At 36.7% G+C, this 8,976-nt stretch overlaps 1 long non-coding RNA gene across 1 annotated transcript in view; it reads left to right on the plus strand.

The window, feature by feature from the left end:
- LOC146729658 (uncharacterized) overlaps nucleotides 1-8,772 on the plus strand; it is a 28,740-nt gene extending 19,968 nt beyond the window's left edge. The window contains exon 3 of the long non-coding RNA XR_014928083.1: nucleotides 8,452-8,772. This is a non-coding gene — a long non-coding RNA (uncharacterized LOC146729658). The remainder of the gene's footprint in view (nucleotides 1-8,451) is intronic.
- Nucleotides 8,773-8,976: the final 204 nt, after the last annotated feature.

Consider the following 8,976-nt stretch of genomic DNA (forward strand, 5'->3'; position numbering starts at 1 on the left):
AATAAAAATCAATATTTTAGTTGTGAAATATAGAATGTCACTTTTTTGTCCCTTTTTGTGCTCAACATGTGATATATCACCTATATAACCTACTCACGTTGGTAAATTGTATACAATATAAGGAAATTTTAGCATTTGGTAGAAAAACATAAAAATAAATATTTTCAGTTCTGTTTCCATGACAACTATTTTATAAGCGTGGATGGCACCAGTACATGTATGCTACCAATTTCTAAACTTTCAGCCAATTTGAAGTTCAACTTTTGAAGTTATAGATGAAATCATTTTCTCAATTTCTGACAACAGATTCTATGATGTCATAATTTACCCATAATCCTTTGCTTGAAAATCAAGATGGCTGACTACGTAATACTGATGAAAATTGGAATATCTAGAGAATGAAAAGTGATACAACAAAACTGTAAATTGCATTCTCCTACATTTGCGGAGCTTTTTCTTTAGGGGTCATTATGTTGTTTGGATTGAGGTTCCCTTTAATGTAGTTATGTTGACGGCAAACTAAGTTGTCAGACGGCACAACATTGGCGACTAGGACACTGCTTCGCCTTTTTATAATAAATAATCTGTTCATATACTTGACTTTGAACAATTTCGGTGAGTCTGGGATAAACTTAATAGATTATATGTTCTGGCATAATCTTCGATCAATATATTAATAATTGTATAAGAGTCAGCGTCGAGTCATTATTTTGCTTTTATTCCTCGGTTGAATTGTGGTTTTAAGAAATTATCCCCCTTTTTGCGATATTAATGAACATATAATGCTGTACTTCCTCCCAAAAAACATCCGTTTCCTTGGTAACCTTAAGCCCGTTCGACCTAGAGGTGACGTAATTGTTAAAACTACACACGAAACTGTGCTGTTAGTGAGGATTTTATCATAAAGAGGCATTAATTGTATTTTGTCCCCGATTGCGTTAGTATGTCAGACAGAAACAGGCCAACAAGGAGACGGCCATTTAAAACTGCCGCGGTGAAGGTGGGGGTCGTAAAATTAGTCATATTGCTTTTCAGAATGGTGTTGCTCATTCTTCTTTTTTTCTTCTTTCCTTATACGGCTCACATCTACAAGCCCTTATTTTAATATTACGCTCGTAATGAAGTTTGAGTGTGAGCTTTCATAACACACCCCTTGATATTGACACACACAGACTGGAGCCTTGTCAATTACCTGCCCCCAGATCATGTAATACAACGTACACATTACGTGCGCGGCCGCGCGCGCGTCTTACAGATACGTACATCTCAAATTACTAATTACGATACAAATATTTTATTCGATACGAATTCTTTCCTTTTTAACCGGTGTCGGTTCTACTTAACTAATCAGGTCACGTATTGTGAACTATTAAAAAACCGACTATTAATTAAAAATTTATTATATCATTAAATATATATGTCACCTAATACAGCTATGTGAACGTAGATACCTCTATATCAACCGTATTTACGTCAGAATATACCGATTTCCCATTCATCAGGGTTGCCTTAATTAATATTCGCTATTTTTAGAATTTTGTTATTTGCCAGGCTTCGGCTCAAATTGTTAGAATAACTTATTTTGCTGGGTAGGGGTGATGGTTGTGCCTTTTAAAACAATTAATCACAAAGGGAGATGTGGCAACGGACCGGGTTGCTGCTCGAGACTTTTCACGTCACGGATCTGCTTGTAAGGGACTAAGGGACGAAAAAATTAATTATTGTTTATTAGCGTTGTTTTGTGAATTTGTAGAAGGTGAATTTATCGACTATTCACGCAAAATTAATCTAAGTGTGTGCATTTCATACACTAAAATTATCTAAATTGTATGGCCTATTGGGAGGGGGTCCACGAAATCGTAAACTTTGGGTACGTGTCATAGTTCTGTACACTTACACTACATAAGGTACCGTGACTGTGATTATGTTATCAGCATGCTTCGTATACTTCCGTTGTTTCTACTGGGGGCTGTAAACTTTGCGATCCGTGTATCAATTCAATATATCACAAAGAGTAATAGTGTTTTTTTTTATAATTATATCAGTAACTGTAATGTGAAATCTGTCATGAAAGTGAAAGAGTCGTACACCGAAGACGTGCTCGAAGATTAAATTACAGAAGGTAACGTTCTCAACACACGACAAACGAACGAGCAAGCTATCATAACGATGTTATTCATGTCCTCTCAGACAGCCCTCAGGGCCAAGCTAGCTAGAACGTTCTTAAAATTAGATTTCATTGCTTTAGAGCCAACACAATCACGACAAGATGCCATCGAGTTAGGTGACTGTCACTGGAAGCGGAAGACATTTCCTGTCCGATCAGTGTCACCGATGCATCCGAGCCGCTATTGATTTGGCATGGACAGACCTCCATAGTGTCACCTGCTTGGCCCGCGGCAAATACTAAAACTAGGAGTGATACCGTCGCGGCTTCTGGTTGTTGTCATGGCGACTTCACATTATTTCGGCTGGTCCATCAGAGTGAATACATATATACCATTATCGTCGTTATATATCCGCCATGTTTGTTCCCATAAAATGAACAAAGCACACCATATACACAAATAATTGATTTAGGCGTCTAGTGATATGCTTTTTCGCAAACCGAATTTCGTTGTGACTCGCTGTGAAAACGTTGACTGACACGTGATACAGTAAACCGTCTCAGTTGTAACACATCGTCCTGTCTGTCATGGGTTCTATGCGACGTATACAACATGTGAAAATGCAATTTTTGTTTACGCAAAATTCGAACCCGCGACGCGCTGCGCTAGCGCAGCGACTGTGACTTTATATGCACGGGGGCATTGACTTGTGTTAAGTCTGAATATTTTGAAGATTAACCAACCCGGGCTGCTGATGTTTATTCCATACAATAACAGACTCATCTGCCGTTGTTACGTTGACATGAGTACGTCGTTTCGTCTTGCTTACAAGCACCTGTGCCATCTTGTTTTATTAGTGAGACTAGAAAATGCAGTAACGGATGAAATTTTGTAAATTTGTGACTACAGATTACATTTGTCAGAATTTATGTAAGAGATTAACGTAACCATAATGAAATACAGTTAAGAAAAAGATTAGTGGGTTTTTATCGTTAAAAAAGAAAACATTTACGACTGCTTCAGTTGTTGTACCCTCTATAGAATTACACTAACCAAGATAAGCATGCTATCGTTGTCTCTCGCGATCGTCCGCCATTTTTTTTTATCACGATGACTCTATATACTAGCTCAATAATCAATAAACTTAACAAAAAATAAAAATTGCGAAACTACCAAGTAATGACTGAAAAAAAAAACTTGATACACAATCCGTTCATCTTTTTGTGAACTGCAGCCTAGTCGGTCATAGTCTGTCAGCTCGTATGACATGTCACACATTGTAATGTGATACAGCAAGATTGTTTTTGTCACAGTTAATTCAGGCATTAAATGTTCTGCGGACGAATTGTATCGATATTTGGCAAGACTACGCACTACCCAGCGTTCACCTCGACAGACCTCTTCTTCCCATTGAATGTCGTATTGAGGCAGGCGAAGCGAGCAGTAATTCGTGTCATTCTCCTTGCGGGGCAGACAGCCTGAGTTCTCCTTAACGTCGCATTGGATCATGGGTAATCATCATTGCTCCTACTCGCCGCACGTTAGTCTTATAATTATTTCATTAACAATAACAATTATATTATTTATTTATTGTCCGTTGAACAAAAATCATAGTTGTATATTTGGATTTTTCAGTTACAATTTAATTTATTTGCTCAAGGTTAGCTCGACCTGATATGTAATTTAATTAGATTAATTCTAAGTTACTTTTCTTAATCGAATTTCTAAACATCATCTCCTTGAATGCCACCTCAAAATAATTTATTTATTTATTATGAATTTGATGTTGCACTAGGCGTTGATAAAAAAAAAAAAAATTCTCGGGTGGAATCGCTAAATCTCTCATGCGTAGTTTTCGGGAAAAGCCCAGCGTGATTTGGTGGAGGGGGGTTCTTCCCATCAGCGACACTTAGCTGCCAATTTCGAGCTGTTTGTGCATTTTATACACTGATAGCAGTGAACGGCACCAAATTAGGGTTCTGACTTCTTAAAGCGGGAGAGTCGTCACCTGCGCATGCGTCAGATGGCCATTGCGTGTCATTGTTTACAAACAAGCGTCTACCCATGTGTCTTTGCGTTTTTAGCGTGTGTTGTTATCGTCGCTTGAAATTAGTAGGACCCAATTAAAAGAGGGCGTCGGACATACGGGTTGTTCTTCACACTGTATATATATCCATTCCGTATCATTTCCACTATAAATATAATTTCACATTTCATTATTACCACGTTTGTAATTTTTAATAACATTCGTGGGATGGAATTTATTTTACGTTCATCTATTCTTCAGTCGAGTTTGTGTACTTTGAATTGAGGATTGAAATATATATATTTGAAGTTTCGGGTAATGGTCCTTCATCAGCGTGATAGAATACTAGAATGAGAAGAGATAGAAAACAGAACACACAAAACGACCGGAATAATATACCACATCACATGATTATCATCGAAAGTGACGTAGACATTTATTCATTCTATTTGCATACACTGTTTCATATCGGAATGTGACTTCCTTCTCTATGCGTAAGTAGATCTCCACTGCCGCCAATGACGTAAGTCCACGAGAATTGGATATACTCTGAAACGACGTGTCCCCTTGAACTAAATTTTAATGGTACTGGACTAGTACACCGTAAATGTCTGGCAAAGCCGACGTGGAACCAATATAAAGATTTCCCATATTTACTACATGTAATACAAAATAAACGCAGACGCAGTTTAGGATACTACTTTTAACTGCGACAATGCCTTTAGGACTAAAAATTCACTTAGAATCTACAATAAACGAACGCGTGTTATACCCGGGACAATCTCACGGAATAGAACCGTGGACCTCTAACCCCCGACAAGGAACTAATACATGGCTGTAAGTGCGTTGAATCTAACAAGTGAATTGTTCGATATGGTCGATAATTCTCATACTCCTTTGAATACTGTACGACATTATTCGCAAATGGCCACAGAAATCTCGTTGCAAGCGGGTGAGCCACGAGACTTGTTTTTAGCCTCTCAAGCAGCGTCTTATTCTTTCTGTTCCCGGCGTGCACTGTTTCCCTGACATATGTAACCATGGTATTTGGCGCAGTGGACGCGATGACAGGAAAAATAGAACACAATTGAAAGCTGGGTCAAATCTCGCGGCTCTCACATTGAGATCTCGACGGTTTTTTACTAATAAGATCTATCGTCGATCAGTTATCTCTTGACGACGAGTTGGTGTTCTAGGCGCCATATTTGTCGATGCGATGCAGTGACGTTGGTAGTTTGCAAATATCGAAAATATTGTTGACCGATCAATAAACAAAACGATAGTTATTGTTATGGAAGAATATATCGGATATTGCCGTAGAGGGCAGTTGTCATCGTAGGTACACAATCAAACATGCCGTTCGTCGCGATTTAGAATATTTTTTTTTTGTAAATACTATAAAATATCATACAAAAAATGCTATTTTGAGATATTCGACGGTTACCATGGATAAATCATTATCTTTAAACGCAAATTAACTTTTTCTACTGTCACTATGTAAATGTATTCCCAATCAGCGTAACCATAATACTATGAAGAACAACTAGAGTATCTAGGATGATCAAACCTTTTTTTTTGAATGAAAAAAAATAATATTTTATCCATAGCAACCGATAGTGCAAATGTCATAAATATAACAGTCGTTTAATACATTAAATAATTATGCAAATCATATGCAAATGTACGGTGGGGGAAAAAAGTATACGACTTTTAAATCATGTAACCTGAACAGGCTTACGCGTATATAGGTTCTGTTGGCGTACATAGTTCAGTAATGAGAAGAGTATTACAAATTACATAACATTATAGATTTACAAATGTGCGTCTTCTGTAGTAGGTATATCGACCCTTACAGCTGGAATTACCCATGCTATAATTAATGCATTTATTTAATCAGCATTATATTGATCGCACTCGGAGCAACAAAAGGGGGATTTTTAAGCTAACACGTTAAATGATAACACAAAATATAGAAGATTGATCTACGACTACGGCTGGTACTAGACACCTAATTCTTTAAAATTATTTACCAGTCGATTTTAATGATTTTAGCCCTACTTATATTTACGATTGATTCCAATCAGGAAAATCGTTTAAAGCAACATTCATATGAACAATTTAAAGTAATCAATAAAATACAACTTTTTTTAGTTTAAAATGGCATCCGCTGTAAATATTTAAATCATGAGTGCAGATGCGCATATGTTATTTATGTGTGACGTGGTGATCATACTAACTGAATGAGAAATGCTCACTGATTTGAATTTTAAATTAGCATATTGGAGTTGCATTCAGTGTAATATATGTAAATGATACATTCTATTGTTAAATTTGAATATTTGCTGTGGTTTGTTTTTTTTTGGGGGGGGGGCATACTTGGTTATGCGATATCAGCACAAATTAAACCTAGCTAATAATGAAGCGAGTAGACCAAAGCACCGCAGTCCAGTGACATGTCATGATTTTGTTCTGCATTTATTCATAGAGCATCTACTGGCTGTATACATTAAGACGCCGCATCGATTATTTTTGAAATACTGAACTGTTTACATGACTTTAATTAATTGGCTTGTTTCAAGGTGCATGGTAGCCCGGCATTTCTTGTCACGGTATTTATTTGACCTGAGTTGAATCTCAGACTGTGTCATCAAATCCCACTAGTCATTCATGTTCAGTGGAGTTGGTGCAAGCTTGAGTTTTCTTTAAGCATAATGTACTTTTGAGTATGTTCATAAGAATATATCGATTGTTCAGTATAAATGACGGGACAAATCGATACATATATGTAAAAAACCGATTGGTGATTAAACAATAACTACAGCACATTGTCCCCTTTAGCCTATGAATCATATTTTCGTTGATAGAATTTACGTAGATGTATTTTAAAAAGCAAGTTCTTTTCTTGGTTATATTTCATGTACGTTATTGTATGTCAGTGTACCATGCGCATGCGTTCCAACGAGGGTTGTCTTCCAAGAACGTTGGCAAGGACGTTTTTTTTTTTTTTTTTTTTTTTTTTGCGGGACTACAATATTACCAGGACGACGGTGACCATTAGTAGTACCACATGATCCGCATTTGTATGACAAATTGTCACATACCATCACGATTGACGCAATACTTGCAATCCTTGAAGCCTCAATTTGGCGTGTTGCACGTATTACCCACAACACATCACTACTACACGACACTGCATTTAATCAAAGTTTTGAAACACAGTATTTTGTTTGGGTCGTTAATGTTCGTTGATTTTGTTTTGTTGGAATAAAAAACAATTATAGTAAATTATAAACAAACTTCCGAATACAATACGTCCCATAATACTAAATATACAAATATGTTGATGTTAGTAAACAATACATTTGCATATTTGTATACCCAATTTGCATTTGTTTATAATGCTCAGTGACCACTTTTTGTTGGCATTATCACAACCCGGACATTGTTATTTCGAATATTTGGAAAATGGAACACATCATGTTTCGGTTTCAGTGTGGAGATTGACTACATAGTTGTCATTCCCATGGTGTATTCGAGGAAGTATTGGGCAGTCGAATGGCTGACGACGAAGAAGTGTTTACAATCATAGAGGTATAAACAGATACCTCCATGGTGTAACATAGAGAAAACCCACAAATCGTGATGTGAATAATCGCCCCGGGCGTGGCAGTTATAAACTGTTCAATCTTCTGTGTACAAGAAACGATACGGTCGTGCTATACATGCAGCGTCATGTGTGCTCGAAACATGAACTTGTAAAAGAAAACGGTGTAAGCTTGCTAATTTTGAATTCTTTGAGCGCCAAAGTCAACTTTCGTCACTATTTTCACAAAATAAAATTACATTTTTCACTTTTTTTTTTTTTCAAAAATTTTAACCAAGACATGTTGCTAATAAACAAAACTATGCCTATTTTGCGGGCTGATTTTTTTTTTTTTGGCAAAGAGAGGGCGTTTTTGTTTGTTTGTTTTGTTGTCTCGTGTTGTTGGTATTTCACCGAAATTTTATACAACATCGAGTTGTTTTTATAATCATTTCCAAGTTAACCAAACGAAATGCACGTGTCTAAAATCGACAATTTTAGCACCGCCATTTCGGCTATCGATGTCCTGACTACACATTACAATAACACCATTTCTAATCTTAAGGCTAAATTATACACCGAGTAACACTTTCAATGGCGGCAAACAAAAATAGAAGAAGAATCCCATTGATCTGTCTTCCATACGTTGCATATCCCCTCTAGACCCCTCCCGATGTCCCCATGAATAAATCATTAAATTGCATCTTGTGTATAATGGTGTTTCCCTGTTGTAGGTCTTCGCTCTGACAGCCTTTCGAATCATGGTAAACACTGGGGGACTCTCTGCATGGAAAGAAGTTGTCTCGGTGCTATCTCATCAATAGTGTTTCCCGACAGTTCAGTATTAAAATGAATCGCGTGTATTTACTATCTATATGCAGATCTCCTGAAATGTTGACTTTAGCGAATGCTTTTAGGAAACAAAATAAATTTACAGGACGTTTTTTTTCACTTATGTGATTAAAATAACTTGTAACTCCCTCGAGAAGGAATGTGTACTTATTAAAATTAAAAAAAAAAACACGTTTGTTAAAATAAAGAAAAGAAATATATGATTTTTATTCTGTATTGTTGAACCGGAAGTTCCGAATAAGTGGCTGATTCCATTTTGTGTTGGGGTAGGGTTTGGGGCGATCGACCGCGTAGAAATATTTGTCACAATTGAGCATATTTCAGACTATTTTGAATTCCACTCACTGTATTTTGAGGAATTTCATGATCATACTGTTTGTTTGCAGGTAGATAGCTGTTGTTTCTCT

This window comes from Saccoglossus kowalevskii, chromosome 21 (genome assembly GCF_978046115.1).
Source record: "Saccoglossus kowalevskii chromosome 21, keSacKowa6.1, whole genome shotgun sequence".
Taxonomy (NCBI): domain Eukaryota; kingdom Metazoa; phylum Hemichordata; class Enteropneusta; family Harrimaniidae; genus Saccoglossus; species Saccoglossus kowalevskii.